We start from the raw sequence: 19,983 nt of genomic DNA on the forward strand, positions 1-19,983 counted from the left end.
TAAAATATTATAGAAATTAACTTCCTATGATGTTTTGAATCTATGATTTACTGGGGGCTTGGCTCTTTTTGGTGAGGAGAAACCCCGTTCCTGGCTTTAGACAGGGAGTGGCTGCTGTCTTCCACTTCTCCCCTCCCTTTAGCAGCGAGAGTTCCTTGGAAAGGTCAGTGTGTGTATATTTGTAATGCAGCAGCATCCAACAGAGGTCAGTGGATCTGGGCCGCGTACAATCATATTGCAAGAGATGGTCTCTGCCCCAAAGAGCTTACAGCCTAAATAGAGGCAGCATGCAATGGGGAGGGGAAACTGAGGCACTGAGCAGTCACATGACTTGCCCGAGGACCCTCAGCAGGCTGTGGTGGAGCTGGGAATGGGATCCAAGGCTCTTACTCTGTTGTTGATTAGAATTTTTCTCTCTGATGCCTTTTTCAATCTCTCCTAAGCAGAACACAACCCTAATAATATTACTGCTCCAGGCCAACTTCCCCACCCGTGCTGGTAGGGTGGATTTGAAATTAGATGGAGGTTTTTCATCCGTCCCTCTTTAAACTGAACGCCACATGAGGGCCCTGCTCCAGCAAACCCTTAAGTGGGTGTTTAGTGTCAGGAATGTGAGTAGAAGCCAATGGGATTCCTCACATGCTCAGAGTTAAACATGAGCTTAAATACTTGGCTGGATCAGGGCCCAGGGGACGGCGACTGGGGTGGCTCTGTGACTGTGGAAGAGCATCCTACTGAGAGGAAGGCTATACTCTGGCATGGTGTGTCGTTGACCTGGCTCCTGTTACACCAAGGTCAGGATGCCTAGATGGCCCTGCACAAAGCGTGGTCATTGGGTGGAGGATTGAACCTTGGACTTTGGGATTGAAAAGCATGATCCTCTACTGCTTGAGCTAAAAAAATCCCCCTTCTGTCAGCCAAGCCTGGAGCAGGCTCATTAACTTCTCCGTGTGACCCAGCCACCCCTGGGTGGGGAGGGGGCAGAGTGCGGCACTGAACAGGTGTCGGTTACACATTGCATTGAAGCTGACAGTTACGGCCCCTCTTCCAAGCCTTGCAGACGCATGGCCAGAGAAAGAAGATTTAGGGGCCTAAGGAATCTGGCAGACAGAGCTTCTTACAGTCACTTCGGCTTGTTTCAATGTGCCTCAGCTTTGGAACTCTAGATCCACCCTCTTGTGCCCTTGAGAGCATCTGCATTGAGGTCCAGACAGCCAGTCTGGTGGCCCGAATGACTCCCACAAAGCTGCAGAGAGCTCCGTGGGGCCCAGGACTCTGGTTTCTATACAGGCCGTTTCCACTGATCAGTGCACAACAGTTGTGTTTCTGGGTGGATTCGCAAAAAGAAAAGGAGGACTTGTGGCACCTTAGAGACTAACCAATTTATTTGAGCATAAGCTTTCGTGAGCTACAGCTCACTTCATCGAATGCATACTGTGGAAACTGCAGAAGACATTATATACACAGAGACCATGAAACAATACCTCCTCCCACCCCACTCTCCTGCTGGTAATAGCTTATCCAAAGTGATCACTCTCCTTACAATGTGTATGATGATCAAGTTGGGCCATTTCCAGCACAAATCCAGGTTTTCTCACCCTCCTCCCACCCCTCCCCTCCCCCCCCCCCCCCCCCCACAAACTCACTCTCCTGCTGGTAATAGCCCATCCAAAGTGACCACTCTCTTTACAATGTGTATGATGATCCAGGTGGGCCATGGCCACATATCTATTCAGGGGACACCATCACAGGGCCTAATGACATCAGCCACACTATCAGAGGCTCGTTCACCTGCACATCCACCAATGTAATATATGCCATCATGTGCCAGCAATGCCCCTCTGCCATGTACATTGGTCAAACTGGACAGTCTCTACGTAAAAGAATAAATGGACACAAATCAGATGTCAAGAATTATAACATTCATAAACCAGTCGGAGAACACTTCAATCTCTCTGGTCACGCAATTACAGACATGAAGGTCGCTATCTTACAACAAAAAAACTTCAAATCCAGACTCCAGCAAGAAACTGCTGAATTGGAATTCATTTGCAAATTGGATACTATTAATTTAGGCTTAAATAGAGACTGGGAGTGGCTAAGTCATTATGCAAGGTAGCCTATTTCCCCTTGTTTTTTCCTAGCCCCCCCAGATGTTCTGGTTAAACTTGGATTTATGCTGGAAATGGCCCACCTTGATTATCATACACATTGTAAGGCGAGTGATCACTTTAGATAAGCTATTACCAGCAGGAGAGTGGGGTGGGAGGAGGTATTGTTTCATGGTCTCTGTGCATATAATGTCTTCTGCAGTTTCTACAGTATGCATCTGATGAAGTGAGCTGTAGCTCACGAAAGCTCATGCTCAAATAAATTGGTTAGTCTCTAAGGTGCCACAAGTCCTCCTTTTCTTTTTGCGAATACAGACTAACAGGGCTGCTACTCTGAAATCTGGGTGGAGTGTAGCTCACATTTTAATACAGAACACGACTGCCATCTAGTGGCTGCTGCTGTCAGTAACTGCACTGGGGTTTCTCAAAAAAAAGGGGGGAAATGTTCTACCGTCCTCCTTGGGAGTTCGGCTGGGGCTAGGGTGACCAGATGTCCCGATTGTATAGGGACAGTCCCAATTTTGGGGGCTTTTTCTTATATAGGCTCCTATTACCCTCCCACCCCCGTCCCAATTTTTCACACTTGCTGTCTGGTCACCCTAGCTGGGGCACAGCCATGGGCAGTGGGTGAAACTTCCCTTGGGGGAGGCGAGCTCCTTGTTCTGCCTCTTCCACCCACAGGCCTGCCCACAATCCACCCCCACCCACCGCTGACTTGCCATTCACCTCTTTAGCCCTCCCAACCCTCCCTCTGCTCACCTCCCCCCCCCCCCGACCCTTTCCCCGCCTGCCATGAGACAACCCCCATCTGCTGCGCAGCTGGCTCTCCTCCCCATCCTGCTGCTTCCCCTCATCCCCATGACACCCTGTCCCCTTTTCATGTTCAAGCACTAATAACATTCCCCAAGGGGACTGAGTAGGCGACAGGCATAGCTCAGTTACCAGACAGATTCTCCTCCACGTGGCAGGTTGTTCAGTGTACACTGTGTATAGAGAGAGATGAGAAGCCAGGCTACCTGCCACAACCTGAAGCCTCATCTCTCCTTTTGAAACCGTGCTTGTCATTGACAGCCTACATTAGGGCAGGAGTTTAATCATCTTCCTTGCACAGGATTCCCTGCCAGGCTCATTTACTTAAACTGGGTTTGAATAAAACGACTAGATCAAGACATAAACTCACTGGCTGTGTCAGCTCCTCCTTCAGCCAGGTCCACAGTTACTTCTGCTGGGTACAGAGAATAACTGACAGGTCGTTTGGAAACTGGTTTTAACCCCAATAACACATTTCCCTACAATAGAAAAGCCAGCTGAATGTGGCCAAAGGCTTCCTGGGTGTTGGCAAACGCCTGTTAAATGGCTTCATTACCGCTTCAATGGGCCATTAACAGTTTCAGTGATCTCTGCTACTACCTCTCTGGAAGGCTATTTCACTGTGTAAAGTTACTCAGGGACCCCCTCCACTGGCCGCCTCACTCCCCTGCATCTGCCACTGCACTCCCTGCTCGCATTCTCTCTCACACACACCCTCATACCCACACGCCGTGCCCCGCGGGAAGTGGGGGTGAGGAGAGATGCCGCCAGCAGTTGCAGGGACCACTTGGGGGGGAAGTGGATGGCGTGCAGAAGAGGAGAGGAGGAAGACTCCAGGCAGCAGCAGCAAGTACCGTGGGAGCCTTGGGGAAGAGAGAGCAGGGAGGGGAAGAGGCGCGCTGGGGAGCACCATGGCCCAGGGCACCATGGCCCATAGGACAGCTGTGCTAAGGGAGGCAAAGCCTCCCCTTGCCTATTATATCTGCTGCCCATGGGAACAGCAGCTTTTAACTTCACCCCACATTCAATGAGTCTGTCTGCTGTTTGTTCCCAGGATTCTGAACCCTTGCACCCCTTCCCTTTGGGACAGGGCAGTCTGGCTGTGGTTCTCCTCAAGAGCCCTGTGGCTTTACAACCATAGGTTCTCTTCTGGATGCCTGCAAGCCGGTGATGTTACCACCCTATCCTAGACAGTAAGGCCTGATTCTCATTTATGCTAAGGCCATTTTTCACTGCTCTCATAGCACCCAAGGGCCTTGAGGAGGGTGTAGCTGTGCGACCACCCCTTATATGATCTCTCTTTCCTGTGATTTGGCTCAGTTAGTACCCATATAACGGCAAAACATCATCTTCCATGTAAACTCATTCCCCATGTTTGGCTGCTCGCAGGAACTTCCCTGCAGGACCTCTCCTTTCCCAGCCCCTCATTTCTCCCTGCCACTTCAACCCCCCATTGTGGCCTGGCTGGTGTTAACAAGCGCACCTGCCATCATGAGGGAGCTGATCCAGAGTTCCAGGACCTGAGCTCTGATATAGGTAGTATGATGACATCAACTGTGTCTAGAGAAACAATCCTGAAATCCAGCCTTAGCAGGCATGTAAAAGAGAAGTTAACATTCAAAGGCCAGATCCTCAGCTGGTGTAAATTAACATAGCTCCATTGACTTCATTCACTATTACTTTCATGCAAGAAACTCTAGCTGTGATCACAGATTTGGAGCTCCTTTGAAAATCTGGCCCTGATGGATGCACATCTGTTCTGTTCATCTAAACCTCTCCATCCACCTTCTTCGGGCCTCCCCTGAATGCCTTCTCTGTCCATATCTATCCTTGTTCTAAACACCTAATGGATCCTGACAGTGAAATGAAGCCTGATGAATTAGCCTGGCTACAGCAGGGCAAGTCCACCTTTGGGGAAGGTTCGATTTACCGACAGCTTCCTGAACCAAATGATACTTCATGAGTTTGTGACATTCCAGGCACCTTTAATAGGTCACTGGAATATTGCAAGTCTCCAGGCTCCCAAGATGAACGATGCAAACTGCCTTCTTGTAATGCTAATAGGAAAATAAAGGCACAAGAACGTTCCATTCCAGCAGCTGCTATCTGCAGCTGAGGATATATACTCCCTCTGGATCTGAAAGAAATATGAGTGGCAAAATCCAGCTTGAGGCCTTGATTCTGCTCCCTGCAAGTAATGAATTAATTTCAATTAAGTCTATGTAATTCCTCCCCCCTTCAACAAAATGAAATGGGCCAAGTTAGGCCTGAGAACCCCGGCAAGAGGAACTGAGTACATTTTCCAGTGCAATTCTTATACTGCTTTAGTGTGGTGAACAATAAACACTTCTGCATCAAACCTATAACCCAGGCTGGATGTTTTATAGGGGCTGTTGCCATGTGGAGGAACATTTTATTTATATTGCTATAAAAACTCCCTTGCTGACCTGCTGCTAAATCTTTAGCTCTTCAGGTCATCCCTCTGAATTGCCATTTTTATTCCAAACTAGCGATGTGCAACAAATGCAACCGCTTGGCCTCATCCCAAGAGGTGCCAGAGCAAGGCACGTCTATCCAGTGCTGGGTTACACATTCCTTTATAAGATAAGTTCTGTAGGTTGGTAGCCATGTTTGGTGCTTAGTACTACTGTGTGATGGACTTAGGTGTGATTCCTGGCTCTGGTCCTAGGTCGGTATGAACAGGGAGCATTGCAGAGGCAGTGCACGCTCCCCAGCTTGGAAGGACCGTGTTACTTTGCAGTATCCAACCTGGGAGCTTTGTCTGATGGTCTCCCACCTAGTGGTAGAATGTCACAGAGCAAAGCTTCAGAGGAAGGTGGGCTTCCTTCTTTGGGAAACCCTACTCTCCTGGCAGAGAAAGGACAGTGCAGATCAGTGACATGATGCGAAGAAGGCTATTAGCTTTTCTCCAAAATGGGGTTTGGTTTTGTTTGTTTGTTTTTCAAAAAAAAAAGTCAACTTTTTCAAATGTTTGCAGACTTTTTTTTCAAATTCATATAAAAACATTATCAGCATGACTATTGACATTTTTCATTGAATGAAAGCTAGGCTTTTGGTCAGCAGTTTCTATAGTTGTTTCAGTAATGTCTTGGGTGACAATTTCATGAGAATCTTTGGAAAAAACCCGAAATGGGTCCATCTTGAACTCTGTGAAATGACAATATTGGAGCTGTGGAACTGTTGTTCATTGTTTAACCAGTTTACAAAGCTGGTGGAAGCCAGAGTGAAGCTGGTGTTTGCTAACAGGCTGTTGGCATCAGGGTTGCTAGACCAGGACTGTGTCTATATGTGACATTACCCAGCGTACAATCTGGACTGTTGATGAGCTGTGTCCCCTTAATTCTCTAACCTGTGGGTGTGTTTTACACTGCTTGGCTCTCAGAACATCCAGTCCTGGCCTGTTCACACAGCCTTCAGCATGCAAAATCACTCCCAACTATGTTACATGAATTCTCCGACCAGTCACTCATGAATGAAGGGCAACACCTGCAAATTCCTAGTCCCAGCTTTGTCCCCCAGAAATGTGTGTCTTGTATTATCCAACACCTTACTGAACAATACAAGTGCATGTAAAGTCTGTCATTTCATCAGTGGAAAATGATATGTGCCAGCTTTGTTATCCCAAATGGAGCTTCCCATACACTTTAATCCAAACACACTGGTTAAGATAAAACAATAAAATAAGTTTATTAACTACAGAGAAGTAGATTTTAAGTGATTATAAGTAATGATGCCTGAAAGTCAGGACTGGTTACAAAAGAAATCAAAGAGTAAAACACAAGCGAATACCTAAGTTAGCAAGCTAAGTGAACTTAAAAGCAAAAAGGTTTTGTCTCACCGTATGTTTACAGCAGTCTGTACTGGCTGAAAAGCCTTCCAGCCAAGACCACCCAATTATGCTCTTTGTCTTTTGAGCATTATAGCTGCCATGAGTAGAGCTGGAGGGAGAGAGAAGTGATGGAGGCCACTGTCTCTCATTTTGATATCACTCTTCCCTCTTTAAGGTTACCCCCCAGCTGGGAGGCAGGTGGCAAGTACTGTCTTTTGGATGTGAGGTCTGAGCCATCCCTTTGATGGAATGTACATTGAATAGTCTCACCTTCCCCTTGCTGGAGAATGGCCGCTTAAGCAGGTGATGCTCTTTTAACACTGGGCCATGTGTCGGTGTGTCCTTTGTTTCTGAGAAACTGGTTTGAGCCTGCCTTTCTAACTGTGGAACATGTTACAGCAATGTTATACAGTAGAAATTTATAACTTCACATACAATGTTGATACACACATTTTACCACTCATGTTCAGCAGATGATGATGTTTCCAATGAAACTCCACAAGGCATACTTTGTACAAAAATTATCATAGTTTTGTAAAAGTGGTGAACATAACAGTATAGGCTGTGACACTATACACAAACACTCAGGGGTGAGCTGCCTGCTGTTTGAGCAGCCCCGGTTGGGAGTTACAGCAGCAAAGCATTGTTAGACACCCCAGATTGCAGGGCAGAGGTGACACAGCCCCCCACTGGTCTGGATGGCACCCCAGAATGACATCTCCCATTATCAAAATCATATATCATGATCAGGAAACTCGTCTACAATGCTATCCGACTGTTGATTAAAACCCCATCCTTCTTTTCCTCTTCTGCTGCTTCTGATGGTGTGTAACATCCGCTCACAGTCGTGCACTTCATTGTAGGCAGCAGTAAACCTTGCTATGACAATCTGCTCAGACACTGGTTTCCAGCTGTTCACTGAAGAACTGTTCTCTTATCCACTGCTATGGCAACCCCTCACCTGTACTTTTCTTGTCCACTTGAATGTCTGGAATAACAGAAAGTATAACTTCCAACAGTGAACCCTCCTGCATCCAGCCAATATGTCTCCTGGATAGCAGCAAAGGGAACCTATACATTCCTTATCTCGCTACTAGCTCAGTCTGGCCTGGAACAAATAGTTTTAACATTCCAGCTCACAATACAGGGAATACGTTTAGCCCTTATCTGAAATCCACGTCCCTCTCTATCTGCTAGGTTTGGTAGGCCTGGGTTGAAATCCATATAAGTCAGTCTGTCTTGCCGTACTGTTTCTATATGAAGTAAGTTGCCAGTGTAATGGCTTGTTAGCCCAATCCACTTTCTCCAGCTTATGGGAATGCCATGACACAGCCTGCTGGCCTGCTAGGAACGGGTATCAGCGATTCTGCCCCAGTCCACTTCCCTTCCAAGTCTAATGAGCTTGGACTGCTCGGATTTGAAATCACGGTTGTCCTCCTACGCAGACTTGCCTAAAAGAGGCTAAGGGAGCCCAGTCTGCCCTAGTTTGAAATTGGAGTTTCCCTTCTCCTAGGTACAGTTGGTTTCTGGCACCTTATTCCATAATAATGGGTGCGACCCTTGTGGATTTCCCCAAGATGGGCTGCTTCAATCCACAACCCTGCAGACACACCTCTACACTACTGCATCTTAGCACCATGTTTATCAATCTAATCTAGTGTCATTTAATTTAGGAATAACAAGCAACACTTCCACATCCTTTGTTTTTACCAGAACTTCTTTGGGCTTCTGCCACATCAGGTCTAGCCTTCTCACGTGCCTTCTTGAGAGCTCTTCATCTCTGCAGTGCTATCTTTGATCCCAGTGCTTCTCAGGAAGTAACTATGATAGGAAGGGGACAAGACAACCTCTGCCTTAGTATGTGAGCCACACTAAGAAAAATTTGAGAAGCCCTGTCTTACAGGTTTTGTTGTTAGTTATAATGAGTACATCTGCCACGGTTCCCATTTCTCTTGTCTTTTTGACAACCTGCTGGGAAAAAGAAAAGCACCCTTTGGAACTGAATCTATTGTGCATATGTGTCAAATTCAGTTTTACTCTGAGTTTATCACAGTGTGTCTTAAAATAATTTTTAAAAAAATCACTGCTGAACTTGCCCAGGAAGAAAACCAGATTCTTTGAGAAGGGAGAATAGCAAACTAAAACTGGCAAAGGTGAAACTGACACATTTCACAAAAGCAGAGCCTGAAGGAGTGAGGGAGAAAATCTTTTGCTGAGAAGGGGTTTCAGCTGTGTCTATTCGAGAGAGTAACATAGGCCAGCTCCCTCGCTGGTGTAAATCAGTGTAGCTGACCATTGAAGTAAAAACTGTGCCGATGTATGCCAGCTGAGGAGCTGGTCCTATACGTCTTATACTCCCCTTCTCCAGCAGGATGGTATATCAATCAGAAGTTAGCTAGTTAGCCAGTTCTCTTGGCAGGTAGAGTTCCTTGCAGAACAGCAGAAAGCAGCACACTCTGTGTCTAGACTTCAGTAGCGAGCTGTGAACGCTCATGTGGCACCTGTAAGTCAGAGGAGGCGGGCAGGAGAAGCCTAAATAAGGGAAAATGTGATCATTAACAAGTGATGCGAGTGAAACACGGGAAGTCTTTACAGACTGAATCGTCATGGAATACAATGGAAAAAATAACACCCATGCAGCGTGCCATTGTTCAGCCCTTTGGGAAGGTGCAGGGCAAAGCCTTGGGAACTATTATTGTCACAAAAATGGCATGTTCCAAACTTAAAGCACCCTCCCAAAAAGAGTAAAATGCTGTCCTGAAGAATTTCAATGCTGTTGATCATCCACTGCTCTGAGCCTGCAAACTCTTACTCACCTGGGCATCCCTTACTCAGGTGAGTAATTCCATTGACTTGGGACTACTCACCTGAGGAAGAACTACTGAGGTGTGCAAGCATCAACCTCAAGTGAGATAGAACCTGTGTTAAAATGTCATCGTAAGTCTCCACGTTGCCCATGTCAGTAGAGAGGCCAAGGACTGCATGGAGGGGGAGACTGAACTGTGCTCCTTTGCCTGCAGATTGCTCCTCCCTGGCAGGTTTGGGGCATGCTGGAAGCCTGGTGTAGAGACACTTGTAATTCCAGGAGTCACGCTTTCATAAGTTTGGGGGATAGAATTCTGCATCCTGCAGAGGCTCTCAATCCAGCACCATTCACAGGCTCCACATTCACTTAAGGTGAAGTTCCCTTTCTTGGCTACCCCAGAGAATAAGACAAAGTGTGTGCTAATGTGTCGTGGATGTACGTATTGGTCTGTTAATGCAGCAATGTCTCATTCATTAATGTCTGTTCCCATCACCACGAGAGGTCATAGATAGCATCCAAAGAGGAAGGGTTGCCAACCCTTCAGGATTGTCCTGGAGTCCTCCGGAATTAAAGATTAATCTTTACTTAAAGATTGTCAGGAGATGATGAAACCTCCAGGAATACGTCCAACCAAAATGGGCAACCCGAGAAACAAAGCTGTAGCCAGATGTGGAAAGTGGTGATGACCAACGCTTGATAAATTATAGAGTAAGAATATATATAGGCCCAGAGACCTGCCTGGGACACACAGCAAGTCAGTGGCAGAGCCAAGAATAGACCCCAGGTCTCCTGGCTCCCAGTCCAGTGCCCTACATTTAAAGAAAAACAAAGATTCCCCCACACCTTGTTTCTACTTTTGCCTGGAGAAATCGCTGATTCCTGTAAGAGGCTGTGGATGAGAATCAAGTGCTGTGTAGTCCCAGTACTTAGTGCCACTATTGCAATTGCTGTTGAAATAACGACACCCCTAGTTCTTACATAGTGCTTTTTCATCCGTTGATCTCGAAAACGGCAGTACCATTATCCCCATTTTACAGAGGGGGAAACTGAGGTACAAAAAGTGAAATAAATTGTACAAGACCACCTGGCAGCTTAGTGGCCAAGGTGGTAACAGGACCCATCTTACCTAAATCCTAATCAAATGCTCTAGTCACTAGGCTAGGAAACAATAGCCCTATACTTATAGGGTCAGGGGACCACAGATCCCAGAGGCTATGCTTAGTGTTTTTTACACAACCTTGCAGACAGCATGAGGGCTCCTGTCTCAATTTTCACTAAGGGCCCTGTATGTCTCAGGGCAAGCAGCAAAAAAAAAAAAAGGCAAGTCAAAGATTTAGATTAGAAAAGATGTTTTGCCGAAGTAAAAAGAAACCTGATTTAAAAAAAAAAGTTTACAGAAAGGAAGAAGGCCTCCTCCCGCCGTTACTCGGTCCCCGTGGTCGTTTTCAAAGGTTGGTTGTGTGTATGGACTCAATCCACAGCCCCCTGGGATCGATTGACTTCAATAGGCTTTGGGCTGGGGTCCATCTCAGTAGTACTGACTGCAAGTGGAAAGTAATGGAGATCCCTGGCTAGAACAGACATATAAGCGTATTTCCTCTGGAAGGCAGTATATCCAGAAAGGATAATGGAACACCAACAAGTCCGTGTCGCTGGGGACATAGCAATATTTATAGTCGTATCATATTCCAACTTCCAGACGCAAGGTCAAGAAGGACAGCATTGGTTGTTGATGGCCATACTTATACTCATCTGGGAGATATTGATTGCTCCCAAATACTTTTTTCTCATAAAATCTGTGTTTTGTGGCCAGTAAAATAACAGAAACATAGATGTAAATGATTGTGAGAGCCATATAGTGCCACTGAATTTTAAGTAGCACTCCCTGTGAAATCATCAGTAGCAGCTGGCATTATTGGTATGGCCTACCCTTAGGTAAATTCATGAGTCTCATGGTTTATTCTTGCAATTCCTTTCTTCTAAGTATCTGAAAACACCCAGGTTCAAGTCCATGGTCTCAATTAAGTAGAATAGGGACCTGCACCTCGGTCTCCCATGGGCCAAATACCTGCCCACTGTGCTATTAGCTATTCTGGCATAGATGAGTGTACTCTCACCAGGATTCCCTTCTGGGCCCATGATGTCGATTGCTTTGTAAAGAACTTTTCTCTGTTCCTTTAGAATTCTGATGAGTGCTACCTGCAAGTTCACTGAAAATGCTGATTTTTAAGGCTGTTTTTAAAAACAAGCAAACAAAAAATGATTCCAGCTTTGTCAATTTTACACTAAAAATAATGACAGGTTTCAGAGTAACAGCCGTGTTAGTCTGTATTCGCAAAAAGAAAAGGAGGACTTGTGGCACCTTAGAGACTAACCAATTTATTTGAGCATGATCTTTCGTGAGCTACAGCTCACTTCATCAGATGCATACCGTGGAAACTGCAGCAGACTTTATATATACACAGAGAATATGAAACAATACCTCCTCCCACCCCACTGTCCTGCTGGTAATAGCTTATCTAAAGTAATCATCAGGTTAGGCCATTTCCAGCACAAATCCAGGTTTTCTCACCCTCCACCCCCCCCCACAAATTCACTCTCCTGCTGGTGATAGCCCATCCAAAGTGACAACTCTTTACACAATGTGCATGATAATCAAGTTAGGCCATTTCCTGCACAAATCCAGGTTCTCTCACTCCCTCACCCCCCTCCAAAAACCCACCCCCATACACACACAAACTCACTCTCCTGCTGGTAATAGCTCATCCAAACTGATCACTCTCCAAGTTTAAATCCAAGTTAAACCAGAACATCTGGGGGGAGGGGGGGAGGAAAAAACAAGAGGAAATAGGCTACCTTGCATAATGACTTAGCCACTCCCAGTCTCTATTTAAGCCTAAATTAATAGTATCCAATTTGCAAATGAATTCCAATTCAGCAGTTTCTCGCTGGAGTCTGGATTTGAAGTTTTTTTGTTTTAAGATAGCGACCTTCATGTCTGTGATTGCGTGACCAGAGAGATTGAAGTGTTCTCCGACTGGTTTATGAATGTTATAATTCTTGACATCTGATTTGTGTCCATTTATTCTTTTACGTAGAGACTGTCCAGTTTGACCAATGTACATGGCAGAGGCGCATTGCTGGCACATGATGGCATAAATCACATTGGTGGATGTGCAGGTGAACGAGCCTCTGATAGTGTGGCTGATGTTATTAGGCCCTGTGATGGTGTCCCCTGAATAGATATGTGGGCACAATTGGCAACGGGCTTTGTTGCAAGGATAAGTTCCTGGGTTAGTGGTTTTGTTGTGTGGTATGTGGTTGTTGGTGAGTATTTGCTTCAGGTTGCGGGGCTGTCTGTAGGCAAGGACTGGCCTGTCTCCCAAGATTTGTGAGAGTGTTGGGTCATCCTTTAGGATAGGTTGTAGATCCTTAATAATGCGTTGGAGGGGTTTTAGTTGGGGGCTGAAGGTGACGGCTAGTGGCGTTCTGTTATTTTCTTTGTTAGGCCTGTCCTGTAGTAGGTAACTTCTGGGAACTCTTCTGGCTCTATCAATCTGTTTCTTTACTTCCGCAGGTGGGTATTGTAGTTGTAAGAAAGCTTGACAGAGATCTTGTAGGTGTTTGTCTCTGTCTGAGGGATTGGAGCAAATGCGGTTGTATCGCAGAGCTTGGCTGTAGACGATGGATCGTGTGGTGTGGTCAGGGTGAAAGCTGGAGGCATGCAGGTAGGAATAGCGGTCAGTAGGTTTCCGGTATAGGGTGGTGTTTATGTGACCATTGTTTATTAGCACTGTAGTGTCCAGGAAGTGGATCTCTTGTGTGGACTGGACCAGACTGAGGTTGGTGGTGGGATGGAAATTGTTGAAATCATGGTGGAATTCCTCAAGGGCTTCTTTTCCATGGGTCCAGATGATGAAGATGTCATCAATATAGCGCAAGTAGAGTAGGGGCTTTAGGGGACGAGAGCTGAGGAAGCGTTGTTCTAAATCAGCCATAAAAATGTTGGCATACTATGGGGCCATGCGGGTACCCATAGCAGTGCCGCTGATCTGAAGGTATACATTGTCCCCAAATGTGAAATAGTTATGGGTAAGGACAAAGTCACAAAGTTCAGCCACCAGGTTAGCCGTGACATTATCGGGGATAGTGTTCCTGACGGCTTGTAGTCCATCTTTGTGTGGAATGTTGGTGTAGAGGGCTTCTACATCCATAGTGGCCAGGATGGTGTTATCAGGAAGATCACCGATGGATTGAAGTTTCCTCAGGAAGTCAGTGGTGTCTCGAAGGTAGCTGGGAGTGCTGGTAGTGTAGGGCCTGAGGAGGGAGTCTACATAGCCAGACAATCCTGCTGTCAGGGTGCCAATGCCTGAAATGATGGGGCGCCCAGGAGTTCCAGGTTTATGGATCTTGGGTAGTAGATAGAATATCCCAGGTCGGGGTTCCAGGGGTGTGTCTGTGCGGATTTGATCTTGTGCTTTTTCAGGAAGTTTCTTGAGCAAATGCTGTAGTTGCTTTTGGTAACTCTCAGTGGGATCATAGGGTAATGGCTTGTAGAAACTCGTGTTGGAGAGCTGCCGAGCAGCCTCTTGTTCATATTCCGACCTATTCATGATGACAACAGCACCTCCTTTGTCAGCCTTTTTGATTATGATGTCAGAGTTGTTTCTGAGGCTGTGGATGGCATTGCGTTTCGCATGGCTGAGGTTATGGGGCAAGTGATGCTACTTTTCCACAATTTCAGCCCGTGCACGTCGGCGGAAGCACTCTATGTAGAAGTCCAGTCTGCTGTTTCGACCTTCAGGAGGAGTCCACCTAGAATCCTTCTTTCTGTAGTGTTGGTAGGGAGACCTCTGTGGATTAGTATGTTGTTCAGAGGTATTTTGGAAATATTCCTTGAGTCGGAGACGTCGAAAATAGGATTCTAGGTCACCACAGAACTGTATCATGTTCGTGGGGGTGGAGGGGCAGAAGGAGAGGCCCCGAGATAGAACAGCTGCTTCTGCTGGGCTGAGAGTATAGTTGGATAGGTTAACAATATTGCTAGCTGGGTTGAGGGAACCATTGCTAAAAATAATAGCTCTCTCTCTTATTCTTCTACTGCAGTATTTCTCCTAATCTTCCCTTATGCCCTATATTTAATTAAAGTGAAGGACACAAATCCCTTTGCATCCTGTAATGGTGTTTTTACAAATCTCTTATTTTTGGCTTTCAATAAATTTTAACTCTTACAGAATTTCCACGTAGCAATTTTTTTTAAAAAAAGTTGTAAAACAAAAATTAGGAATCAATAAACACAGCACAAAGCAGACACAGAAAATTCACTGGAGTAACAATGGGCTTGGATCTGTTCCCCTTGAAATCAATGGAACTTTGACATGACGTGACCAGAAGAGCAGATTACACGCATTAATTATTCTGAGAGTTTTCATCTTCAGAGCACTTTATTAATATGAATCTTCAAATACTGTAAGGCTTGTGATAAAATTGTAAGACCTGGCAACACTGAATTGGGCCCTAAATGCCTCTGCCTTGCTACAGACGCAAAATGGGGTAAAGAATCTTACTTACCTTACAGGGGGTTGTGAGGAGTTATCCCCAACTATTTGAACACAATTATAACAACTTCCTAATGGGAATATATATTACAGTAATACCAGTATGTTTGATTATGCTTTTTAAACACTGATGATCAAAAATACAGATTAGGCCAAAACCAATCTTGGTGTAAAATCGATTTAAGTCAATTCACTTACACAGAGACATTTGGTCTGACATGCATCATTCTTTTGTAGTTAAATGGTGTGGTGTTTGAAATTTACATGATATGATGTTTTCAGCTTATGTGGTTTGAAGACTGGCAGTTTTGGAAATGGGGTGCCATTTTTTATTGGGGAACAAGTGGGCTGCTGAAGTACTTGGAGATTTGCAGCTTACTAATAAAACCTATCTCTAATATAGCACTTTGCATCAGCAGAGCTCAATGGGCTTCCCATCACTAATATATTTATTCTCACAACTCTGGAGGCAGGGAAGGGCTACTGTTCCTGTGCCACAGGTGGGGAGCTGAGGCATAGAGAGGCTAAGTGACTTGCCCAATGTCTCACACAAAGTCTGTTTCAGAGCAGGGAATTGAATCTACATCTCTCAATGCTCAGCCAGAGGTTAATGTGTTCCTGTTGATTTATTCCTAACACCGCCTAAAGTGAAATTGTTAAGTTGCCCCTGTTAGGGGTTCTGAAAACCCTGATAACAGAGGCCACCTGCCTGTCAGAACTGGGCTGATAGACTATGCCCCAGGGTGATTTCAATCATTGTCTCTTCACCTATGGGCAAGGGTAATATTGTCAGTAACATTTTAAGTCAACTTCCCTGTGATCTCTGAACTCACTGCCAGCCTGTCTATAAAGGTTAGAGTCATTGCCCACCTATTTATGGGAGCTGAGCTCATTAGCAGCCCGTCAGTATCAATGGGAGAAATTGACAATTTATCTGGGTGAGATGACAACTGGTTTTGGGGAGGGAGCAGCGTTAACTGATTTATGGGAGGAATTGATTTTTAGGGAAAAGATGCGATTGTTGGGATGGGGATTAAGCAATTTGTCAGGGCCCTTTGCTTGTTGGAACCGGGCAGCCCCCCTGCCCAGTGGAGTGTGTATCGGGGGCTCCTGACTGTCACAGCTGGTCCAGATGGAACCTGCCCACCACAGCAGTGCTCGACCGCTCTGCCAATTTGAGCTTGGAGCACAGTCCATCTCCAATTGTCCTGTGGCTCAAAGAGATAAAGGCAGGCTCCCTCCTGTGCTGACCAGGCTGGCCCATCTCCTCTCAGGGGCTCAAAGCAGTATCTGAAGAGAAGTCTGGTTGGCAGAAACATCACTGGCTGCTGGCTCCAGGCAGGGGGCTCGCCGTCAACCAGCCAGTTTTAGCCGGGTTTCTTGGCCGCTTGACCATAACAGCAGGGATCATCGTCCACTTGCCCGCGGGAGCTGAGCTCACGGGGCAGCGTGTCCATTAAAATGGGAGATCTGATCTATGTGCCATGGGAGCTGAGCTCCCTGGCAGCCTGTCTGTATGAGTGGGAGTCATTGTCCACTTACCTGTAAGAGCTGATTGCACTGTAACTATCTTGTCAATCGTGTATTTACTTGTGGGAGAGGATTATATTGTCAGTAACATTTCAGGTCAACGTCCACTTACCTGCAGGAGCTGAGCTCACTGCCAGCCTGTCTGTAATTTCATTCTTTCACCTCCCTGGGCCTTGGACCAGGCCCCTACAGAAGAAATTAAAAAAAAGAAGCAAAGACTATGGGGAGTTTGTGAAGAAGCCCAGCGCTGCCCTGCATGTGGGAGAAGACCTCAGCAACAGCCCCTCGGGTGTGGGGAATCTTCCACATGAAGAGGTGGCTGCCCCATTGACTGAAACATTTAAATCTAAAGTAGAACAAAGTCTTGGCTAATACACTTTAGGGAAACATATTTTGCTGGTTTATTGTGGGGAGAGCAGCTTGTTAATGGGACCCAACAGGGCTTCCCCATCTCCAGTTTCCAAATGGAGATATAAACACTCTAAGGATTATAATGAGGAAATCTCAGCTAATCCCACCTTGAGCAGTCACTGCACGTCCTGACTGGGGCTCTTCACCTTCTAGATCTTCTGTTTGAGACCCCAGGACATTTCCCCAGAAGATGGAACATCTCTATTGGAGCCCCTTTATTCCTTTCTGCTCGCGCCTTCACTCCCGGCAGCAAGTCACTGTCACCCTCCAACTCCTTCATAGTAACTGGCCTCAGGGGCAGGGAATGTTTTTGCCATTATGAGCTCAGCCCAATCACCCACCTCTGTGATGTCATCAGCTCATCACAGCCACCTCTGTGGTCCAACCTACAACTTCAGTCTGATCTAGTAACCTTTGACTCCCCATAGCACATAAGACACAGAGTACAAAAAAGGGTTTTCCCATGAAGAAAAGTGTGCTCTCAAAGACATGCCTTTCCTCCATAACCCTCCTCTTCTCCTGTCAATAGGAACTTGCCAGGTCCCAGTTCCCTATGTTATGACCCAGTTCCTGTAGTCCTTTGCAGATAAAATGCCTGTTACATAGCTTTTTAGGCCAGAAGGGTCCATTCAATCATAACTTTTTGCTGTGGGCTTAGAATTTCATCCAGTTACTTCAGCATTGAGCCCAGTAAAGTGTGTTTGAGTAAAGGAGATCTTCCAGAAAGTCATCTTGTCTTGATATGAGGACTTCAAGACATGGAGAGTCTACCCATTTCCTTGGTTGTTCTTTCCAATGGTTAATTGCCCTCCCTGTTGAAAATGTGTGCCTTATTTCTAATTTGATTTTGTTGGGCTTTAACTTCCAGCCACCGGTTGTTGCAAGGATGTAAGGCAATGTCTACTAAAATTAAACATTTTCAAATGAACAGGCCAGATAACTTATTCCCAGGGTTCTTAAAGGAACTAGCTAAGGAAATCTCTGACTCACCAATGTTAATTTTTAACAAATGTTGGCAAACTGGGGATATTCAAAAGGATTGGAGGACTGCCAATCTAGTTCCAATATTTATAACAGGATGAGCCAAGGAACTACAGACTGATGTTGAGTGTATCAGCAAAGAATTGAAGGCTAAAAATATGATTAATGCCAGTCTGTGACAGACTGAGCATATCCGGCAATATTCTGAATGAACTTCAGTGAATGAAGTTGAACTTTATTGTATTAAGTTTTACATCTTTAGAGTTCATTGTATTAAAAACATAATTGTCTATGTGTTGTTGTAGGATTGTATGTAACTTTTTTCTAAGGGCTTGACTAATGTACATGTTAGGAAGTAAAGAACTTTAGGGGACAATGCGTGTAAAGTGGATTTCCTAGGAAATACCTGGGGGTGAGGGGAATACAAATGACTCACTTTGAATCCACTCTTTTGAAGTTATCCCTTGGGGAGGAAAACCCATTGTCTGCTAATTACCTGCTCCTGGAAACTCTAGAACAAAGACCCCTGACCTGTCTACAAAGTGGACTAAACTTGATATGAATGTGCTTGTTCAGAGAGGAAGCTGTGATAAACTTGAAACCACAAGGGGATTTGAAGGACTTGTCCTGCTGGAATCCATGTTAGGAGGGGAGAGGTGGGGGGACTGTGGTAAACGTCTTAGCATGCGTGTAGGTTCTTTTATTGCTTTTCATATGTTTTTTCTGTAATGCTTTTTACCTCAAGAATAAAATAGGGTTGCTTACGAAATACTGTGGTGGGTATGATTGGTTAAAGATTTGTTTCGTAATGGTCTAAGATGGGTGAAAAATGCTGTTTTGTAAGACTTTATTTGAAAATGATTGGTTAAGGTACAGTCTACTTTTAACTGTATAAACTGGGGTCCAAAAGGAAGTTCTTTGGAACCTAACTCCAGGACACAGCCCAAGATCAGAGCAGCCAGCCCTCAACACTCTGCTGACCATACTGTGCAGAAGCTGGAGCCCCGGGCTACCTGATCCTGACTGGCCTCCAGGAAAAGTTTGTCTGCCCTACTGGTAGGGATGAGTATTGTATGCTTAGTATATGTATTCTGTTTGGTAACTGTTAATAAACAGAGGTCAAGTATATTATTGTGTAAGGCTCTTTCACTGGTAAAAGGCCCCGCATACCCGTAGAGGCCTGAATCCACTGTGAATGAGTGTTGGTCCTGAGTCAACCAGGAATGGGTGTTAGTCCGGAGCCCATGGAGGGCTAAAGTTGGGTTCCTTACATCCTGATTACCCAAAAGAGAGGGTACAGGGGGGAGAACCCTAAATTGTGTGGGTAACAGATGCCAATACCATATAGAGAGGTCAAATCACCTCTCTACTCCTACTCACTATTCCTCTGTTTATACATTCAAGGTTTCTGGGAAAAATATGGTAGTAGAAAGACACTGTCATGGAGTTCTGCAGCACATTCAACTACCCATGAGCTCAAATATGACGTAAAGGCATATGTGGGATGCTGTGGACACATACAGAATGTGTCAGAAAAGAGACTACACCAGCTATAAAAATAGCTTCGACAGATACGCAACTTCAAGAAGTTCTAAGCTACATTAGGGCTGCTGGCCCAAGTATCTAAAAGACACTAAACAAGTGACAAGAGACTATTTTGTGGTATATGGACAATTAAATGAGTCAAATGACCTCATGATTAAAGTCAATTGTATCGTAATTCCAAATGAAATGAAAGGAGAAATACAAAACCTCATCCATGAAGGACATCAGGGAGTAACTAAATGCCATGAATTGGTCAACCAGGTAGTGTGGTAGCTGGGTATCAGCAAAGACATAAATAATAAAGTATCTGCATATGAACATTACAGAACTAACAGACCAACACAGGGAACCTTTAATAACAACACCTCTACCAGACACCTT

The sequence above is a fragment of the Eretmochelys imbricata genome, chromosome 3, assembly GCF_965152235.1.
Source record: "Eretmochelys imbricata isolate rEreImb1 chromosome 3, rEreImb1.hap1, whole genome shotgun sequence".
Lineage (NCBI taxonomy): Eukaryota > Metazoa > Chordata > Testudines > Cheloniidae > Eretmochelys > Eretmochelys imbricata.